The following is a 21,728-nucleotide window of genomic DNA, read 5'->3' as shown; positions in this document are numbered from 1 at the left end:
CCCTTCTTGTGACATTCAGCTAATGTGAAAATGGGAGACCTCTCAGAGTTTGTTAGGAATCAGAGCAAGGACTCTCTGTCTCAAAGGAAGGGGAAGGCCAGCAGGTTATAGAGTTGACGCAGAGTCACCTGGCTTCCAGCTTATTAGCCAGTTACTAGTTCCTTCTGGTGTAAAACTGAGCTAGACAGTTTCCCAATACAAAGCATTTCAGGAGGGAGGGAGGGACTGTGAAAGTTCTTCCCGGTTCTTTCCCATGTTAAGCTGGCTCCTGGCTAGGAATTAATAACTAATAGGGAAGTTTCTTGCAGTCTCAGGTGTGAAGTTCCTTCCAATTGGAATGAAACTGATTGGAATTTGGGTCAGAGCCTTGTGAGTTATGGCCCTGTAGCAGCTATCGTCTGAGACTTGACCTTGCAGGTTCTACAATTTTTTTCTTAAGGTTGCTTTCAAAGCGTAGCTGATCAGGAATTCACTGCATTGTTCTGAGGATGGGGCATGTGCAGTTTACTGTGTGCACTTTGAAAAGGGGCTGTCCAGCCTGTGGTGACTACCAGCAAAGCAGGAGGGCACTCAAAAGTGTTAAAGCTTGAGAACCACTGTCTTAGAACACACCAGCAAAAATGTATTTGATTGTGAGTCTATTTAAAATGTTGATTTAAAATCTGACAGCAGTTGACTATCTAGCCTCCATAAAGAATAAATACAGTTCTGCTCTTCTTAAACTACCTGGCCAAAAAGATAATGTAGCTGGTCATGTAAAATGTCTACTTGCAAAATGGAAATAAATCGATACAAGATGTTGGTTGGGCAAGATGTCGCTGCGAGATGGAGAAGCGCAATATCTGGAAAAATACAACTGCATAAATCTGCTATAGATGGTGTGTTCTATTATTACAATGCCTGAATGGGTGTCACTAGCAATGTTCTTTGTTGTGTTTATTTTTCTAAATAATGAAAGTATAGAAGCCGGAGTAAGTACACTTTTTATCAAACTATTGTGGGGTGTGTTTTTTCCCCATGTTTCTTTTTTTTAAACTTTAAAGAAATGGGTGCTAAAGGACAGGAAATAACATTTGAAGAACAGCAGCAGCAATTTCCTGACAGCATGCGGTTCAACAGAGGACTTTACAAACATTATCTCTCCCTACCAAATAACCACTGAACATTGTTTCGCCTGCATATTTCAATACAACCACAATGTTCAAATGGAGACTGAACAGCTTTACCTTCTTAAGTTACCATGTAAGGGTCGAATTTGTACATGAAGCTGAGGGTTTCCTACTTGATAGGTCTGTAAAAACAGCCAAACTCCGTATTTCTCGGTTCCATAAGGAACTCCAAACTGTGATGTAATACAAATACAATTCATAAAAAAGGGAAGGAATATGTATGTATTTGTGTATGGCAAAGATGTTACTTGCTTCTGTCTATGACCGAAAAGACAATAATGAATTGATAGGCTTACTTGTTGTGAGATCACGGGTGTTGAGAATCTCAGCTAAGGATGTAACATTGCAATCTGGCTGTAGACCCACCAACCCTGCAGAAAGATGAAATGCAAATCTGTTGCATGACATATATGCATCAACACAGAGTTCTGAGGAGCGGGCATGGTGTTCTCCTTGCATAAGGCGCAGGTAAGCAGGCGAATCTAAGGAGCATCTTGATGACAGCTGAAACTGCTTTGAGACCTGGTGAGCAGTACGACTGCTAGGAAGCTTCTTTCCCCATGACACCTGATTGCAAGAGGCTAATGGAGAAACCAAAGTTTTGTTTACAAAATCGGACAATGCAAACCACTACTCACCCTGAATATCTCAGTGCAAGTTGCCTGGTCCTCGAACTGCTATGTGTTTGTGCTCTTATATGTTATTAGGCCTCCTAACCTGCATCTATGCATTTGTCAGTGAGTGGGTTGGATCCACTGGCTCTCTTCCTCTGTGAGGAATCTTGGGTTGGAAGAATGACTTTTTCCTTCAGTGCAACAACTCCTTCCTCCAACAGAAGATTTCTCACTCAGCAGGAGCCCCTACAAAATTCTAAACTATAATTATTAGCTTTCATTAACCTGTTCATTCCGAATACCTATAACAACCCTTTATAAAATTGGCCATTGTTGTCTTCAAGGTGAATATACTGATACACCAAAATGCTAACATTCCAAATATATGTATACGATGGGATTGATCTTCACCAGCAATTTGCAATATTCCTTTTTGTTCAAGCTGATAAAACAAATACTAACACTGTAACACCTAAACATTGTGGTTGAGCCCCTCTTACCGAATAACTGAAAAATGAAGACACACAAGCCCAAATTACTAGCAAAGCCTTAATGTTTTCTCCATTGTTTGCAATTATTGCTAATATTGGAAGACAAACAATAAACAGAGCTTTTCATTTAAGAAAAAGCAGTAACTAAAACAGCTTAAAGCTCCAAACTGGAAAAAAAATTATTCATCTGCTGCTAATATCTGGCCAACAGCCAAAGTGAAACTGCTTGCCTCTGCATTATGCAACATTTTATTGGCAGTTTATGGCAAGGTATCTATAATAAAACAAGTTTAAGGTAATAGGAGACATTTTTACAGTGGAAAAAATAATTCTTTTATCCATGAATTCATGCACTTCATGGACTGGCTCTTTATTGTTTGGAACACAACTGAAATGGCCATCATCTCATCTTCCCATTTCTTTTGTAGACAGCTCTATTTGGAGTGAATTATGGAGAAACTCCTGAGACAACACAGAAGGCAGTTTCACAGCAAGGAACGAAAACGTAACAGGCAAGAGGGACCTTAAACATTAGGTATACACGTTTGGTGTTTTAAAATGTCCTGCCGCCTTTTGTTTGCAAGTGTTCAATTAATTTGGCTTTGTAAGTTATACCATTACAACCACAAATTAGAAGAAGCAACAGCAACAAAACGCCAAGAACGCAGCTCACGCAGCCAAACAGAGGCTGGGGCTCAAGCCAAAACATACATCAGAAGCTGTCACTGCAAGTAGATTATATGATTGACAAAATGAGCCAGCCATCAGACGACGGCAGTGTTTGAATACAGATTTCTCTGTTTCTCATTCTTAGCCCAACCCTCCTCTAAGAAGCTCAGGCTGGCATACATGTTGCTCACCTCGGTTTTTACAGCCACTCTGTCAAGTAGGTTGACAGCAACTGGCCCAGGGTCACCTAATTAATTTCACAACAGAGTGGGGATCTGAACCTGGGCCTTCGCAGTTACTCGCTGGATACTACGTAACACCCTGCACTTGCTCGCTACTTTGGGCTCCAGCCTATGAGCAGAGCCAGTTTGGTGTAGTGGTTAGGAGCGCACACTCTAATCTGGGAGAACTGGGTTTGATTCCCCACTCCTCCACATGCAGCTACTGGTGTGACCTTGGGTCAGTCCCAAGTTCTTTCAGAGCTGTTCTCTCAAGAGTGGTCCTTGAAAGAGCTCTCTCAGTTCCACGTACCTGTTGTGGGGTGGGGAAGGGCAAGGAAAGGAGACCGGAAGCTGCTCTGAGACTCTGAATGAAGGGTGGGGTATAAATCCAATCTCCTCCTCCTCTTTTTCTTCTTCTGAATGAGCCTGACAAGCGGGGCAGGACCCACCAGCTTTTGTCCCTCCTGTGAGTGAAATCCTTCCTTACAGCAGAAGGGTCCACACAGGCCATATAGACCAACTCTCTGCTCAGTGCAGGAGCAGCCTAAAGCATCCCTAACAAGCGTTCATTCAGCCGCTGCTTGAAGACTGGAGGGGGGGGGGCGTCTCACCACCTCCCTAAGCCGCTGATTCCACCGCTGAACTACTCTTACTAACTTGACACAGTTGCCCTGACCTGCCAGGAGCCAGCTTGGAGGACTTATCTCTTGGCTAGGCTAAATCCTTACCCCTGCTGTTCTGGCAGGTAGATTCTAAGGTGTACACTACCTGGATATATTATGTGTATGCAGGCCTGGGGCAATTGAAAATTTATCTCCTATCTTCTTTGCTTGTATGTTGGTCGGCCCTTTGAGAGCGCTGTGGACACAACCAATGACAGCTTCCAATGTTTCCCTTGCGTCTTCCCTACTAGTTGATACCGATTGTCTGGCTGCAGCTAAATTTCTGGTGGCAGTGGCTTCTACGCGAGGATAGAAATAGAGAGTGGGATTTGTAAGATCTGTCCAAGATCTCTGGGTCATCAGACTGCTAAATAAAATAAAGTCTGTGGAGCTGGGAGGCCACAAGGTACCTGACTATCCAACCAGCCCCATCAGAGTTGGACAAAGCCCACTGCATGGTACAGTTATACCACTTAGATGCCAGGAGGAGGTGAAGAACATGGACACCACCATCACACGCCGCTGCCAAGCAGACAAACACAAAACCCACAACTCAGTATCTTTACCAAGCTCATGTGGTAAAGGATCGCCTCTCCCTACATGGACCTGTGCACCAGGCAGTGTTCTTCACTTCCTGCTCCCTGTGCCAACATTAGAGAGGTGCATGCCTTTTCAGTCCAGCCATTCTTAGCCACTGTCCAATTGCTGAAGAGGGCCAGGAGGCCACTGTCTCATCCAGCAGTCAGAAAGGTGTGTAAAGAAGTCCTTTTTCACTGAAACTGCTGGATTGTGTACTCTGTTCTGTGGGTGGGCCTGATGATATTTCAGCAGTGTACTTACAAGACTGGATTGTGATAGCCAGTTATTAGTGTCTCTGTTTTTGCTTGTTTTAATGCTATCTCATTTTAAATGGTATGCCTGTAGGAATACTGTGAGCCTCCTCGAAACTCTTTTTAGATAGTAAAAATAAATAAAAACACTAGCAGCCAGTCACTAAGTCTCCTGGCATCTTTTCCGGCCCCATTCCATCTTGAGGGATCAGCCTGACACCTGGAGCCCTTCATCAACTGCCCGGGGGACTAAAAAACCCTGCTGTATGCTCACCCATGTGCCCCAAGCATTCTATGTTTGGTCTCTGTGTTAGATTTTAACCGTAAACTGCTTCGGGAGCCAGTCTTGGCTGCCACGAGAACGTGTTAAATAAATCTTTGTTCTCAGAAAATTAATATGATGCCACCGTCCAAATATTAGTTTTTCTTTATACACACATTTTATTTGCTCCAGCCTGTGATTTCTTTAATAACCATGCACACAAACATAACGAGAAACTTTCCAACTAAGGCTCAGATTCTACAGCTTCTGGGGAGATCAAGTAAACCACTAAAATAAAAGACGGTATATAAATAATTTGCATGCAGAGAATAGGAAAGAATAAATTCATATGAAGCCAGACAAGGATAAGCAACAGGCACGCAGGACGATTGGTTACTTTCACCACAGTAACTGAGGTTTGCTTAATACTGGGCCACGGATCCTTTTCCGACCTTCTACACCATCAGAGCATTTGAGATTGTATCCTGCTGTCCCTGAGCCCCCACTCCCGTAATCCAGTGTGAACAGGGATTTATGAATGCAAGAGTTCTGTAAATGCAATCATGAACCCAATCCAGCGTAGCACAACAGTTTGGGTGTTGGACGAGGATTTGGGAGAGCCAGGTTCAAACCCTCAGTATTCGGCGGGAAGGGAGGTTCTTCCCCGATCCCCCATTCTGTAAACTTTGTTGCCTTCAAGATTTGCAAAATGGGGGGGGGGGGGGGATCAGAAGCCCAGCTGACTGCCATTCTCTTCACCCCACTTCAAAATGTCAGCTTGAGCTGCAAAGAAAAGCATAGAGGCTAGCTCTTTCCCCCCTCTCTTTCGCAGTGCAGAGATTACAAACACTGCATCTGTCCCTACCCAGGTTGCATGGGAGGGAAGAGCTCCCTTCTCCAACGTCACTGTTTTACTGAGAGGGAAAGGTGGACAAGAACAGACTTACAGCTGATCTGGGATAAACTGTGAGTCGGCTTCTCCTCTCCCCTGCACCCTCAGTTGTTTTACTGAGGGAGGTGGATAAGAACCCACTCCCAGCTGATCCCTGGGGTATGGCTTCTGGCCAATAGGCAGCTGTTCGATTTGCCCGATGCAATCCGAAAATACTCCTAATTAGCTCACAGACCAATTGTGAGTGTCCAGCAAGGTAAGTCTGTCTGCTGAACAGGTTCACTGAGAAATCTGTGGGATCCCTACTGGAAATAAATTCAGGATAACAGGCTTCTAAGAAGTTACACTCTACTTCTAACCAACACGTGATGCAAGTCAAGAGTCAACAGTTCTCTTCCAACATTTTCAGAACATTGTTTGCTTACATCATTGAGGAGCAAATAAAACATAGCTAAAAGTAACTTAAAGAACAACCTCTAAACACCCCTGGGGTAAAATCCCACCTGTGGTAGAATCTTTTGTAGCTGTAGAGGCATTCATATAGTCATAGTCTGTTATTGGAAATTACACAACAGTGTCCTTTAATTTTGCTGTTTCAGGAGTCTCCAATGGTGTCAGAATTAACTTTCAATTGAAAAATCCAAATAAGTAGAAAAAGCCCAAAAATGGTGAGGAGCCAGAGGACATTTTAACTGGAGAGGCCAACTGCCAGTCATAATAGACAGTATGGCCTAGATGGGTCAAAAGGATGACAGTATATGTTGATTCTGCTTATTTCTACCTTGCCTGCCTTGTACTCACCAACAGTGCAGAATATACTACAATATATGTTGATTCTGCTTATTTCTACCTTGCCTGTCTTCACCAACAGTGCAGAATACACTACAATATTTTTTTAATGTATTAAGCAATATTGGTTCAATGAACATAGCTGAATTTAATATAAAAATGCTGAGCAGGTACGAATAGCATACTGATTACTCTATCCTAGCTAGATACTCAAAGACATTGCACAGTAGAATTCAACACCAATAAACCCAATGGATCCAAAAATCTTGTTTACCTATCTTCTCTTCCCTTTTCTTCCCACAACTCCCCCACAATCTGACATGGCAGCACAAGCTGTTTTTAAAGTTTCCCAAACAATTCGATGACACTCAGGGAGGAAACAGCTCAACAGAAGAAAAGAAACTTCTGTAGCTCGGGAAAAGGCCAGCTTGCTTCTATGGACTGCAGCTAAGGAATATGGGAGGCGAGGAAGAAACTAAATGACCATCCCACAAAATGAAATCCCATACTGCAGTTTTTTTAAATGTCAAGACAACAGAAAGAAAAATAGTTTACCAAAATTCATTGATGTCTTTGCCATTAAGATTAAAGAGGAACTTCTAAATTTCTATGTCATCTGCACTTTCATTTTACTCTGGCCCGATGTCAGCAAAAGAACAGATTACGGAGGACAGAATTCAGGGTGGGGCTACATCTAAGGCTCCATGGAGTCGGCAGGAAATGAACTTTGATACAGTGACTCAACAGAAGCATTGAGTTTATCCAAATAGTGGAAGCTTCTTCTCTGTGAGATAAAACCTAAATATACTTCAGGTGTGCTGTTCTAAAAATTTAAATAAAAATTACAAGTGAACTGTATTATGGTCGTAATTCAGACTTACTTTCTTTTTTTTGTCCTGGGCAGAATACGAATGGGTGTGTGGCGTTTTGTCCAATGCATCTGAAGGCAGCTCAGATAATCACTGAATTTGACATATCTAGATGGTGTTAAGAGAGCCCAATCAGTTAATGCCCTATCTTTAGAGAAAATGCCCCATACCTCAGTCTTGTTTCAATAAAAACGTACCTTTTTTCTTGATTACTGGTATAGACATCTGGAATATTTCAAAACAGACAGAAGTACTTCTCTTCAACTATATAACTTATATGATCATGGGGTGAAACGTACAGTAGAATGTAAAATAATAAATTATTTAACAAATAGGAAAAGGAATATTCCAAAAGCAGCCTTAAAAGCTTTACATGTGCAGATGATTCCAAAATATTTGCAGTCATTATTTTTAATGGCAAATTGCTATTACATCCATTATAAACTATTGCTATTAGAAGAACAGCACCCTAGAGGGATGGCTTAACTGCATACTTTTTAAACTCCAATAATTTCCTAAAAGGAGATGTTAAGAGACAGGAAAGGCTGGCTGCTGTGAGACTGATAAAGCGAAATCTTTGTGTGGAACTAGGCCTGCAGGACTCCATCCACTAAAAAACCCTACTGTGTATCACTACAGAGGGAAATCATTCCGGTTCTCTGAATGTGACTGAAGAGCAGTAAAGAGGCATCATATGAACCTATGCGCAAAAAACTGTACTTTGTGGAGCATTATTTCAGTATCCCCATTTCAATATCAAATGGAAGAAGAAGTCGTCTGGGCCCGGTACTTTTCAATATTTTTTATAAATGATCTGGATGAGGGTGTGGAGCACTACTCATTAAATTTGCAAATGACACCAAATTGGGAGGAGCAGCGAACAAACCAGAAGATAGAGCTGGAATTCAACAAGATCTGAACGCACTGGAAAAGTGGGCGGATGTGAACAAGATGCAATTTAACAAGGGTAAGTGCCAAGTTCTACATCTGGGTAACCAAAATGAGGAACACGCATACTGATTGGGGGATACGCTCCTGGAGGTACAGGTGGACCATAGGTTAAATATGAGCAGCCAGTGTGATGTGGTAACAAAAAAGGCTAATGTGATCTTGGGGTGTATAAACAGAGGCATAACGATCCAAATCGCAAGATGTCATAGTCCCACTGTAAACTGCATTGGTCAGGCCGCACCTGGAGGATTGTGTGCAGTTCTGGAAGCCTCATTCAAAAAGGATGAGGACTGAATGGAGCGGGTACAGAGGAGAGCGACGAAGATGATCAGGGGCCTGGAGACCAAGCCCAACAAGGAAAGACTGAGGGACTTGGAAATGTTCAGTCTGGAGAAGAGGAGGTTGGGGGGGGGGGACATGATTGCTCTCTTTAAGTCTTTGAAGGGCTGTCACTTAGAGGAGGGCAGGGAGCTGTTCCAGTTGGCAGCAGAGGCTAGGACTTGCAAGAATGGGTTTAAATTAAGGGCGGGAAGGTACCAGCTGGATCTTAGGAAAAATCTTTTTACAGTCAGAGTTGTGCAACAGTTGAATCAGCTGCCTGGGGGGAAGTGAGTTCCCCCTCACTGGCAGTCTTGAAGCAGCAGCTGGACAAACACTGGTCTAGGCTGATCCTGCATTGAGCAGAGGGTTGGACTAGATGGCCTGTATGGCCCCTTCCAACTCTGTGATTCTATGATGCTACACTCCTGGTCATATCAACAGATGAGCCAAGGCTGATTCTCAGCAAGAATGCCAAAGCACACACTGCAAATATTCACACAATGCATTTCGTATTCCTTGTTGGTCACTTTACATTCTGGTTCCTCTTTCCACCGTTTGTCAAAGGAGATTCCCAGCACTGGGGCTTGCAAACAGGGGACTCAGGAAAGATATTGGGCAGAGATTCAGCTTGTGAGCCCTTAGTCCAGTATTGTCCACCAAGTATACAACATTATCATAAAATGCCCCACAAGTCAAAAGTAAAAAATTAGGACATAAATACAACACTCAAGACAAGACAACTTTATATGTATTTATGTTAGCGATTTATCTCATTCCCAACGTGGTCCCATCTGTAAACACTTAAATGCTGAGAACTGGGCCATGAACAGACAAGATAGTTCTTTCTACAAACCCGAGAAAAGCCCCTGGTTTGCAGAAAAAAACTGAAATCTAAAAAAAGTTAGGGTTGTTTTTTTAATTGCTAGGATTGATATAATTTGTATTAGTGTAAGTTGGTAGTACTACAATTGGGGTTCTTCTATTTGTAGCAATTAGGTACTTTGTACCGCTTTTGTGAGCCGCCCTGAGCTTGTTCGCAGGATGGGTGGGGTATAAATATAATAAATAAATAAATAAAAACACTGGCACCAACAATAATATTGCCAGCCTTCAAACCTCGATTTCTGCTTGTAATAAGGCCTGTACCACAGTCCACCCCTGCTCCCCTCCATCCTGCCCTGGAGGGGGACACATTGTGGCCAGGCCCAACAGCAGCCACTGGACAACTTGCAACCATGCAGTTCGCTCAACATACTTAGGTGGCAGTGACTACCAGATGACTTCATGCCACATAACTCATCCAAGCACAGCGACAGTCACCCCACAGCTCGTTTGAGCAAGTTAATACCTTTGCAACTAGGCCATCCTGCTATGCTGTATATCAGTGGTTCCTAACTTTGCTAAACCTGCTGCCACTTTTAGAATCCTGAGAACAGTTACCGGGTACTACTGCAAAATGGCGGCCAAGGTGGAAATGCATAGCCAATCACAACTCTGGAGGCCGGGACCAAGCAGTTTTGTCTAAATGTAGGAAACGTCCAAATCAAACATCCTACGATGTCCCGCCCCCTGGTCCTGCCGTGACAATTCCTCTTGAAGTGCTTTCTGCTCCAGTGAAATGGAAGAAAGCCAGGATTGGTTCTCTGCCTTAGGGAAGAAGTTTGTAGGTACCAAGAAAAACTTTAATGAAGTCCATGGCACCCTTGGGCACCATGTTGGCGATCACTGCTGTATGTTTCTCATAGTTCTGTTACAACACCTCCATCTCAAATGATCAGGTGCTTAGGTTATATTGATAAACTGACATCGAAAGAGGATAGCTGCCTTGAGCCATGGGGAAAAGGCAGGAGACAGATATTCTAATAAATGAAAAGGATGAATATAACACATCGAAAGAGGATAGCTGCCTTGAGCCAGATAGTCTAATAAATGAAAAGGATGAATATAACTAAAAAGCATTTTGCATATTGCAGAAGTATTCCTAATCCTGGCTCTGCTGTTTCTACCATGTCTCATTTTTAGCCACATAACTAGTCCACAAAACACTTCCTGTATTAATTCTGGTGATGGAGGTGGTGATTAGCACATTATTGTCAACCTGCCCAGCTGCACTGCCTGGTATCGCTGGCACATGCCATGACTTCAGACAAAAACTGCACAGATTCTGCCCCCCCCCTGATGCAGAGCCACACAGAATTGGACCTTCTGCTTTTCTGCTACATGAACAATAACACATCTCACCAATGTGTGACCAAGCCTTGAAATTGCCGCCATCCTGAAAAGAGCCACTGAAGAAAGCTATTCCTTTTCCACATTTCATTATGCTGAAACCCACAGCTGCTGCTACTGTCAAAAGCACATTCAAAGCTTACACCAACACTAAGCTTCGTACTAGAGCAAAAATAAAAAAAACTGCTGTAGAGCTCGCTTGCAAATGACACCATCCATAGAGAAGAGGCCAACGGTGGAACTACTAAAAGGTTGATCTTTCAAACAATGTTCCTGCTCCAAAGGGAGAGGCTGTTGTGATGAGGCATCAGCTCTGCCAAATTATTACTAAGCATCTTTGATCTGTTGTGGGGTAACATTTCATCTTGTTGCCAAGTCCAGAGGGTGCTTCTGGCAACTGAGGTAGCTCCCTGAAACAAACGTCCAGCCTTACTGTTCTGCAACTGACACCGGAGGATCTGTTGCAGTGTCCTGGCAAGCCGCTTCTCAAGCTTTTTCAAGGAGGAGGGAGGCAGCTGTTGCTTCAAAAGAGAGGAGGCGAGGGAGGGCAGGAGGGGCCTCGGTCTGCCTTGAGGAAAAAGACTGGACGTTTCCCCCCTACAGCCACGGAAGAGAGAAATGGATGAGCAGAGATAGATGTGTCTGGTTGTAAGGGTATATACAGTTGCTTGCCTCTGTGCAAAGGAGAGTGAGAATATACCTTTGAATATGTATTTATGGGTATTTATGGGTAATAAAAGGAGCTGCGGTGGCTCAAGTGGTTAAGACGCTGAACTACAGGCTGTGGAAGGTCAGTAGTTCAGCAGTTCAAGACCCGGGTGCCGCATGATGGAGTGAGCTGCCATCTCTAGTTCCAGCTCCTGCCAACCTAACAGTTCGAAAGCAAGAAATTGCAAGTAGATAAATAGGTACCAGTTCGGTGGGAAGGTAACAGCGTTCCATGCGCCTTGGTGTTTAGTCATGCCGGCCACATGACCACGGAAACATCTTCGGACAGCGCTGGCTCTTCGGCTTTGAAGCGGAGATGAGCACCGCAACCCTAGAGACGGACTCGACTGGCTTTCGAGCAAGGGAACCTTTACCTTTTTATGGGTAATAAAGAGAGAGAAAACTGGGAAGGGGGGGAAGAACAGAAAACTGAATGAGAGCCTGAGTTGACCTTCCTGCAGTTGATAGAGAACTTGCACCAAGTCCTTCATCACAGGCATCACTATGAGTGAGCAAGACAGACTAGACATGGACTTTATCAGAGGCTGTGGCCCCAGATGTTACAGAAAAATCAGTCTTAAAACATATAAGAATTATGGCATTCTCAGAGCAAATGTAGAGAAACTGGGACCATTTGGCATCCTTTGCTTTTACATGGAAGTATCACATTTATTTTACTAGCTGATAGTGAAGCAAACATACAAACGACAAACAACATGAATTAACTGAGGATTGGATGAAAGGAGGGAGATTATAACATTTTAGCAGTGACGGACAGCTTTCTTACCAAAGCAACGGGAGACCATATTTAGGTGTGATCTTGTCAACAGCACAGGTCATCCTCTCCAAGTTGTCACAATTTATAAGGATTCAGGTAAGCATTTGCCTGCCTCAAAACCTAGCTAACCTTAAGGTTTTGCTCTGAATGCTAGAACTTTGAAATTTAGGCTGTGCAGTATCCCAGGCACATTCTTTGACAATGCTGCTGACAGCAGGAGTAATGGACTATCTTGTCTAGTTCTGGGACTCGAATGAAGTCTACAACAGACTACACTTGATTTCCTGCCCCAGTCCTACTTCTGGTTTTGTAACCTGGCTCCTGAGCAAACAAAGCCTCTACAAACAACTACTTGCACATGGACTGATCCTGACAGATGCACTCCAGTCTGCACTAAAATGGTGCTGAGTGGTGATGGTGGTGGTAGGAGCCCTGCATCCACGACCCACGAAGTGCATGTGTGATACTCCAACCCAAAAGGACATGGTTCACGTTGGTCTCACGTCATTGGCTATGACAACTATGATCACCTGTGGAGAGTCCGATGCTAGGTGGTTGCAGATTTACCCTTAATACTGTAGATATCCCTCTGCAACTAACAACATTAAACATTTGGTTCTGAGGGGAAATCTTTAAAGGGTACGCAGTCTGCTGCTAAACTGATGTCTACGGGTACAGCTGGCTTGTCCACACAGGTAACTGGTACAAGAGTTTGGTCGTATTTCTAGATTTTTTCAATCTTCCCTTGGCTCAAGACAACCAGCATTCCCACTGTGATCAGGCCCAATATGCAACGGCAATACATAACACTACCAGGCTTATGTCGAAGTTGCAACCAGTTCTCCAGCTTAACCATTTTCAATTTATTACAGATGTTTTCCCTTTTTTCCCACTTATAAAAATCTTTGTTCTCCAGTATCCTTGAACCAAAACAATGGTTTTAAAAATATTAATTGTGTACTGCTTTCCTTTTATGAAGATACTTCATTTTATTTTCAATTTTTACTGGAGAAGGTTTAGAATGTATTGCAGACAAAATACTTATTTCTACACATGATAAGGCGCTCTGTTTTCTTGAAGTGCAGGAATTTTTTTTTTTTTTTTTTAAGTGTATGGGCATTTTGACAAGGAATCATTGTAAACAACGCAAACTATCCCCTCATTGGCATGCAAACAAACTCTAATGAGCCTCATAACATTGAGAAAGGCACCCAGTCAAAATTTTAAGACTCCTAATAAAAGGAGAATTTGCTACAATATTGGAACAGAAAGATTTATAATGAATTCCATGGAGTCTTGATCATTGGCTTTTACTCATTATCGTTTTTAAGGAGGTAGGGGGAGCGCACATTTAACTGTTATACCTTCTTAATGTCCTTAACTTGTTGTAAGTAAGTCTGGGTCCTGAGATCAAAGCCTCTCTCTCATCTGTTATTACTCTTTTGGATAAAGATGCAGAAATAGTGTCTGAAGCAGCCCAAAACTGAGCTCTGAAATTTCAAAAGACGTTACACTAATCCAGTGTGATGATCAACTTTAGATCCCAAAGTTTCAGATTGATAAAGATGTCTTCCAGGCTGGCAGCACGATCCTGTGCATTTTGACTTGGAAATAAGACATGGCAATATCGATGGGTAAAGTGATGCCGGGAAAGACTGAAGGTCAAAGAAGAAGGGGACGGCAAAGGATGAGATGGTTAGACTGCATTATCGATGCAACAAACATGAAATTGAGCAAACTCCAGAGGACAGCGGAAGGCAGGAGGGCCTGGCGTGATGTGGTCCATGGGGCCGCGAAGAGTCGGACTCGACTGTGCGACTGAACAACAACAACAATATCAATGGGGCCACTCCCAAGTAAGCGTGACCGATTAAGGTTGCCGAATACTTTCATCTACTTTCTTTTATGTACTTTATTTATATCCTGCCTTTCTCCCCAATGGGGACCCGGTTCTCCTCTCCTCCGCTTTATCCTCACAACAACTCCTTTGAGGGAGGTTAAGCTAAGAGTGTGACTGACTCAAGGTCACCCAGCGAGCTCCCGTGGCAGAGTGGGGATCTGAACCTGGGTCTCCTCGGTCCTAGTCCGACACTTAAACCACGACACCATGCTGGCTCCCTTCGTCTCTTCAAGATATGCATAGAGAAAACTAACTGTAGAAGCAGCCTGAATGAAATACTACGCTCATTAACACCAAATGGGAAAACTAACTTGCCGCTTCAGTATTTCAGATCACGGCCAAGTCCATAAAACACACAATCCTTGTTTGTTCATTCATATTGAAACCGCCCTTGTCGATCACTGGACTTTTGGCACATACATGTCTGTGAGAACATACACAGCAAGTTGCTCTTATCGCTGTTTGAATAAGGATAAAATCCATTTCAGAGTTGATCGTGCAACCTGTCTTTGTATGTAAAAAGAAAGGGGTGGTTCTTTGCCAGCAGCTGATTGCCACGTAGAGATCTGGGACTGCCGAAGTCCCACTCACAGGCATGTAACACCCATTTAATTAGCCCTCTCATCTTGCTGATGCACGTGCAAATCATGCATCCTCACTCACGCTCTACTGCTCTGGATCAAACCACTATCATTAAAGAAGTGTGCAGCTTGGCCGTAACACCAAAGTACAACTGCACAGCTTGCTTTCAGAGGAAATCACTTTTAAAGGTAGAGAGTAGCCAGATGCAATGTGATTTGCTTTACAGATAACATTTTCACATTTTCAAACTTTGCAAGGTTTTCCCAATTTATATTTACAGTGGCTGAGTGCCACTTGCCTTAGATTTTTTTCCTTGTTAACTGTCAAGTTATAAGAACACATGATAAAAATTTAGCAGGTTTACACCTAAGACTTGGAAGGGCCCTAGAAAGCGCATGGCTTTTGACAAGGTACCTCACTATGGACTCCTGAGTAAACTTAGTTTAGGATAAGAGGACTGGTTCTCTTACGGATTCAAAATTGGTTAAATGACAGGAAGCTAAGAGTAGGAATTCATTGACAGTTCCCATAATGGAGGGAATTAAGGAGTGGGGTCCCACAAAGATTGGTATTGGGGCCTGCACTATTTATTCATAAACGATCTGGAACTAGGGTGAGTTGTGTAGTAGGCCAAGTTTGAAGATGACACAAAATTATTCAGGAGAATTGGTAAAAACCAAGGCTGACAGTGAAGAGCTCCATGGGGATCTCCACAAATCGGGTGAGTGGGCAACAGTGTGGCATATGAAGTTCAACGTTGGTAATTTCCAGTACAGGTTAATGGGGTCCAAATGGGCTGAGACTGAGAGGGGAAAAGATCTTGGAGTTCTAGTGAACAGCTCAATGAAAGTGTCAATCCAGTGTGCTGTCTGCAGCAGTGAAACGGGGAAACTTTATGTCAGGGATTATTAGGAAAGGGAGGGATTGAATAAAGAACGGCCGATATTATAATATACCTGTATAGATCAAACAGAACATCACAGAGCTGGAAATAGTACAGAAGAGGGCTTTTTAAGGCCCCTGCCACATGGGGGGGGGGAGCACGGCCAAAGTGCAGCTTTTTAGAGCCGCACCAAAAGAGACACGTGGTAGCGAGATCAGATAGATCCCCTGAGCCGCCACGCAGTTCCTCCCCGGCACAATCAGATCCATCCCTCTTCCGGCCCTAAAGATGGATAGTGGGTTAGAGCACCTTGCCTATGAGGAAAGGCTGGAGAATCTGGGTCTTTTCAGTTTAGAAAAGGGATGGTTAAGAGGGAACATAATAGAGGCTTATAAAATTATGCATGGGGTGGAGAGAGCTGACAAAGTGAAGCTGATGGGCAGTAGATTCAGGATGGACAAGAGGAAATACTTCGTTACACAGAGAGTGATTAAAATGTAGAATTCCCTGCCAGAGGATACAGTGATGGCCACAGAAATAGATAGCTTTAAAAGTAGATTAGACAGATCCATGGTGACTGAGGAGGACCGCCACATTCAGAAGCAGTCAGCCTCTGAATCCCAGTGCCAGGAAGCAACATCAGGGTCTCAGCCCTGTTGCTGGCCCTCCAGAAGAACTGGTTGGCCACAGTGTGAGACAGGATGCTAGACTACAGGGACCACTGGTCTGCTCCAGTAGAGGTCTTCTTATGTTCTTATGTTTCACAGGCAGAAGACCCAAGGGTTAATCCCTTGCATTGTAAGGCATCAGGGCTGTGAAAGACATCCACTCGAAGTCCTGGAGACCTATGCCAGTCTGAGAGCCACTACTGGTCTAGATGGATAAGAAATACAACTAAAAGAAGATCCATGCAAGGGGTAAACAAAAAAACAGTCCTTTCCTCCAGATCCGTATGTGTCTTAAAAACAAACATTGGTTACAAGCGTTATTATTCTTTAAAATAGGAAAAATGAGGTGTTGCATATAATGAACACCTAATGATTAAACCTGTCTAAATATTTTTCAGTCATCTAACTAAAGATATGGTGGCCATTCAACCTCGTTTTTGAGATACCTATCCCATACAGTGAACCAGTCTGCTAACAGATACCATAAAGCAGTGGCCTGATTCAGTATAAGGCAGCTTCATGTGTGTTCACATATGACTGAACCAGAATCTGCATGGTTACTTATGAAAGTTGGGCAGTCACACAGTGATTGCACAGAATTAAACAGCATTTTGCCCCCCAAAAGATTTCACTGTTGGAGCTCAGATAACTCCCTCTGCTGTCTAGCAGAGGCCTCGACATGGGCCAAGTCCATCAGCTTCAATAATGTGCATTACCCACATTTAAAGGGCAGCTCTCTGTTATGTAGTCTGACGGTCTGGATGGAAAACTGGTCATCTATGGTGCACTTCTGCTGCAGAATAAGAGAGCTTCTTACTTAACGTGCATAGCTAGTTGAGTTTACTGGACCTTTCCCAGGCTTCTCTTAATTATATTTCAGGTAATGTGCTAGAAACTCTTCTTCATCAGGACGATGTTTTAAGTCTTGTTTTGGGGGGCAATTTCTCTAGATAATGCTCCCACCTGAGATCAGGACCCTGCAGGATTTGTTACCATTCCGCAGGGCCTGCAAAATGGAGCTGTTCCGCCAGGCCTTTGGCTGAGGTGGCGGGCGCCTAATAAAATCTCAGCCTCTGTTGCTGAAGATGAACCTACCATTTCATGTGGCCCAGGTTAAGAAGTTTGAGAAACCAAAGGTGCCAGCTGGCAACCTCTGCATGAGGATAAATAGTGCACTCAGTTTAAATTTACGTTGTTATAAGTTGTCTTGTCAATATTTATACTTTATATGTTTGAAATTTTGATATATTTTAATATTATGCTGTGATCCACTCTGAGCCCACTTGCAGGGAGGTCAGAATATAAATTTGAATGATAACTAAATAAATAAGTCAGCTGTGACTTGATGGAGATAGATAGATAGATAGATAGATAGATAGATAGATGATAGATGATAGATGATAGATGATAGATGATAGATGATAGATGATAGATGATAGATGATAGATGATAGATGATAGATGATAGATGATAGATGGAAAGAGAGATGACAGACAGACAGATAAGACCCAGAGAACAGACGATTGCATGTTTTCACCTTCTCTTTGGACCCTTGCTCAGCCTGAATGCTTACACAGAATATGTGTGTTCTTGGTTACATTTTTAATGTTCTTAGCCTAATCTCTGGAAACACATGATGTCTATTGGATCGTTATTGGAAGTGCAGTAACAGAAAGGGACAACGAGTAAGCTTGTCATCCCTGAAGCACAATAGCAAAGTTGCAATAGATCACTCCCACTCTAGCTTGCAGGAGCAAAGCAGGAGGTGTGGCAAGTAGGTTTTCTGACCTCCCTGGACCAACCCAAGGGGACAGAGAGGGCTTGGAGTCCATTCTTTCACAGGGATCAAGCAAGCAGTCTTAAAGAGTGGACACACTATACAAAGAATTTGGTATTGTGGAAGGCATTACATCCTCCTCTTAGAGGAAAGATTGCCAGAAGACTAAGATGAAATACCTGAAAGGTGGGTTTTCTCAGGTACATCCATGGTTTGGAGAAACGAAAGGAAAACACTAGACATGGACAGCATGAAAACAGTTCCAGACGTACATCAGTTTTGCAGAAGAATGCAAAGATTGAGTTCTTGTGGAAGGTTTAGCCAAGAAGCCAGTCGATTCAGCCAGTCGGACCACCATGCCCTGAGGGCCCGTCTGAATGCCCCGCGCCAACCCTGTTTAGGTGGCGAGCTGATTTTGTTCCATCAGTGGCCTAAAGTAAAATACACCAAACGGAGGGCAGAAGGGCATGAAACCATTCCCCTCCCTTTAGCCACAAGCCTGGAATCCATCTCTCCTGCACTTTACTTTTTTTTCATTTACAGTATCTTTTTGTATAGTTGGTGCCTGTGAGAACTCTTTCTGGTAAGATCTCTGCAAAACTGGAGCCACGCCATCTGGCTTCATGCTACTCTAACAGATACCACTTGCAGCAATGAATACCAAATCAAGCTGCGTGTCAAGCAGCTAATGAAGTGGGCTAGAGCCTATGAAAGCTTATGCCATAATGTACTGCTTAGTCTGAAAGAAGTTGCAAGATTCATTGGCCCAGTTCACACTGCTTACCAAGATGGTGTCCTTCCACATGGTGGATAAGCAATCCCCCCCCCCGGGGTTCACACTACGTTGTTTGTACTTGTAAGGGAAAGGGTTCACCATTCAAAGATGATTCCGGACCAATTAAACCACATGAATCCAACCTATTGTCTTTTTAAAATTGTGAATTTACAAAGCATATTGTTCTGCCATTCTCTATACCTAGAACAGTTTTGTTTTCTCCCTTCCACTCTGTCCTGTTCCAGTTCATATAACTTCAACAGTTAGCAGTTGTGTTTTCAGTCTTTCTTACTTCCTTAATTTACTCTTGTTAAAGGATTCTCTTGTATGCCACGTACCCTCTGCTTCCCTGTTATAATTGTCTGAAAGCCCACCCATTCTTTGACACCTATTAGACTATGTTCTACTTATTGTACTCGCCTCCTTTGTGCAAAAGATTAAATTACTGGGGTGCAGCAAACGAGACTGCATTGCAAACGACCAACCCTCGCATGCATTGCTATGTATATCAATAATAGTCATAACACCCAGTTTGAAGCTGCAGGAGGAATTCAGAATGGCAGAACATAATTACAAAGCCTGGAGCCCGGCCAGATCACCGCGGCTGACGTTACTGTTCTAGCGAAATCTTTGAAAGTGCAGTGATTAGTTACAACGCTTTACATAATTAAACGAGAATATCAGTGAGCGTTCAAAGCAGAATTCAGAAATACCCGTCACCAATTTATTATCCACTAAGGCTGCAAAATGGTGCCATTTTAGTGATTTATTGTTAATAGTACCTATTCTAGAGCACAAAATACATGAACTGAAGCCACCACTTAAATACATGAGGGAAGTGGGAAACAAAAAAAATCATTTAAAAAAATGACATCTCCCCCCCTGTAATTTGGGAGTTGCATGCAAAAAGCAGTAAATCAGCAAGCGTATCATATCCATTAATTCAGCATAGGGTTGGCACAATAATTACTAGGAATGGTTTTTATTGGGTAAAATCCCAGAGAAAAAACTATTTTTACCAGCACAGGGAGAATGAACAAACAATCCCTTTTGTTTATTTTAAGATTCATACAGTTCAGACTGAACTGCCTTTTACATATATTTAAATGTGTTTAAAGCAAGACGTTAGAGTCAGCTGTTTGTTATTAATTTATGGCAGCACACACAAAAAGTAAATTCATTAGAAAATTCTAATCTATGTAATTGATACCGAACACACCTCGCTATGTGTAAATAGCAAACGCCATTTTAGTAGCTGGATAACATCTGCAGCATGAAAATGGGCGGGAGGGACACAAAGAAGGCAGGGATGCAACATGTAAACAGCCATCTAGAAAACAAACTTACCGCCACAAAATGGCAGCCCATGCTCAGCAGTTGCCCGGCTCATGCTAGCATGTGAAACAATTGTGTCACAGTAGAGAGCGTTCCAGGGTTGCTATGCAGAGGAAGGCAAGGGCAAACCACCTCTGATAGCCTCTTGTCTTGCAAACCCCATGAGGGATCGCCATAAGTCGGCTGAAACTTGACAGCACTTTACACACAGAGGGAGTTCTGCTGTGAGGGAGAGAAGGGGTAGGTCTATTCCTTCTGACACAGCACACCAATACAGAAGAAACCTACTTTTGTGGGTGCAGTCCTGAAAATGAGGCTGCTGGGTTCCCCACCATTCTGTGAGTGGCCTATGCCTCTTTCTTGGTGGAGTGTCTGGTGGACTGTTGAAGGGAAAATAGACCTTTGGACTTAGTAGATGAGAATTTTCTCAAGAATACTTGACATCACGGGCCAACACAAAGCATAATTGGATAAAACAAAGTTTGAGTCCAGTGACACCTTTAAGGCCAACAAAGTTTAATTCTGGGTATAAAATAGTGATGTTACTCTACCTGCTTCTTGTGATTAAAGTCTGAAATGATCCATGCTACTCTAACCTTGAGACTGGGATGTTGTAACACCCTCTAAGCAGGGTAGGGGTGTGCATTCAGCTGTATCCGAGCTGAAAAAAATACCCCAAAAATACCAGTATTTTTCAAGTAATTTTTAAGCTGAATACAGATCAGAGAATCTCACCAGCTACCAGTATAGCTGATCCCAAATAAAGCTGAATTCTTCTGGCTTTTCTTTGGGTATATTTGGCTATACTGAATAGCTGGTGGTGGAGAGGTTTAAAGGGCAACAAAGTTAACTTTCAGTTCTCTCCTCTAGGGGTCTTTTCCGCCTTTTGCTTTAGTTTCCATGGCAACAGGAGGGAGGGGGAAGAGGAATCTCTGCAGCCCAATGGCAAAAGCACCTTAGGGGGAGCCAATCATTGCAATGCTTTTACAAATGGCATTGCATTGCAGCTTGCAAGTTTGTTTCCAGCTTGCAAGGTTGTTAGCTTCAAACTGCCTTGCTTTCCCCACCCATTTCCCAGGGAACAGGAGAGAGGGGGAAGGAGCAGTAGCAATTTGACAAATAGGATTTCAGGTTAGGGGTAATGCTGCTTTATAGCCAATCACAAAAGTTTGTTCTTTTTAAACATTCTTCTGTGCATGGGCAAAGAGCATAAAAGCAAGGGTCTGGCTGAGCTAGACTCCACTGCTGAGAGAGGTTTGGAGAGTGTGTGCTGGCTTTGGCTTCAGCTACTGCTCTGAGCCTGTCTCCTGCTGCCTGAGAGATTCTGCTAGGGCTGCCAAGCCGCAGCGGGGG

At 43.2% G+C, this 21,728-nt stretch overlaps 1 protein-coding gene across 6 annotated transcripts in view; it reads right to left on the bottom strand.

The window, feature by feature from the left end:
• Positions 1-21,728, bottom strand: part of ZMYND11 (zinc finger, MYND-type containing 11) — a 133,216-nt gene that overhangs the window by 84,779 nt on the left and 26,709 nt on the right. The window contains exon 1 of one of the 6 annotated variants that reach the window (XM_015418831.1): positions 1,466-1,521. The exons of the other annotated variants lie outside the window; for them this stretch is intronic. The gene's annotated coding sequence lies outside the window, so the exon portion shown is untranslated. Of the gene's footprint in view, positions 1-1,465; positions 1,522-21,728 lie in introns of those variants that run through there. 6 annotated transcript variants of the gene reach the window in all.

The sequence above is a fragment of the Gekko japonicus genome, unplaced genomic scaffold (genome assembly GCF_001447785.1).
Source record: "Gekko japonicus isolate JY-2015 unplaced genomic scaffold, Gekko_japonicus_V1.1 scaffold1480, whole genome shotgun sequence".
In the NCBI taxonomy this organism is placed as follows: domain Eukaryota; kingdom Metazoa; phylum Chordata; class Lepidosauria; order Squamata; family Gekkonidae; genus Gekko; species Gekko japonicus.
Note: the sequence above shows the minus strand (reverse complement) of the source record. Positions and strands in the feature narration are given on the sequence as shown.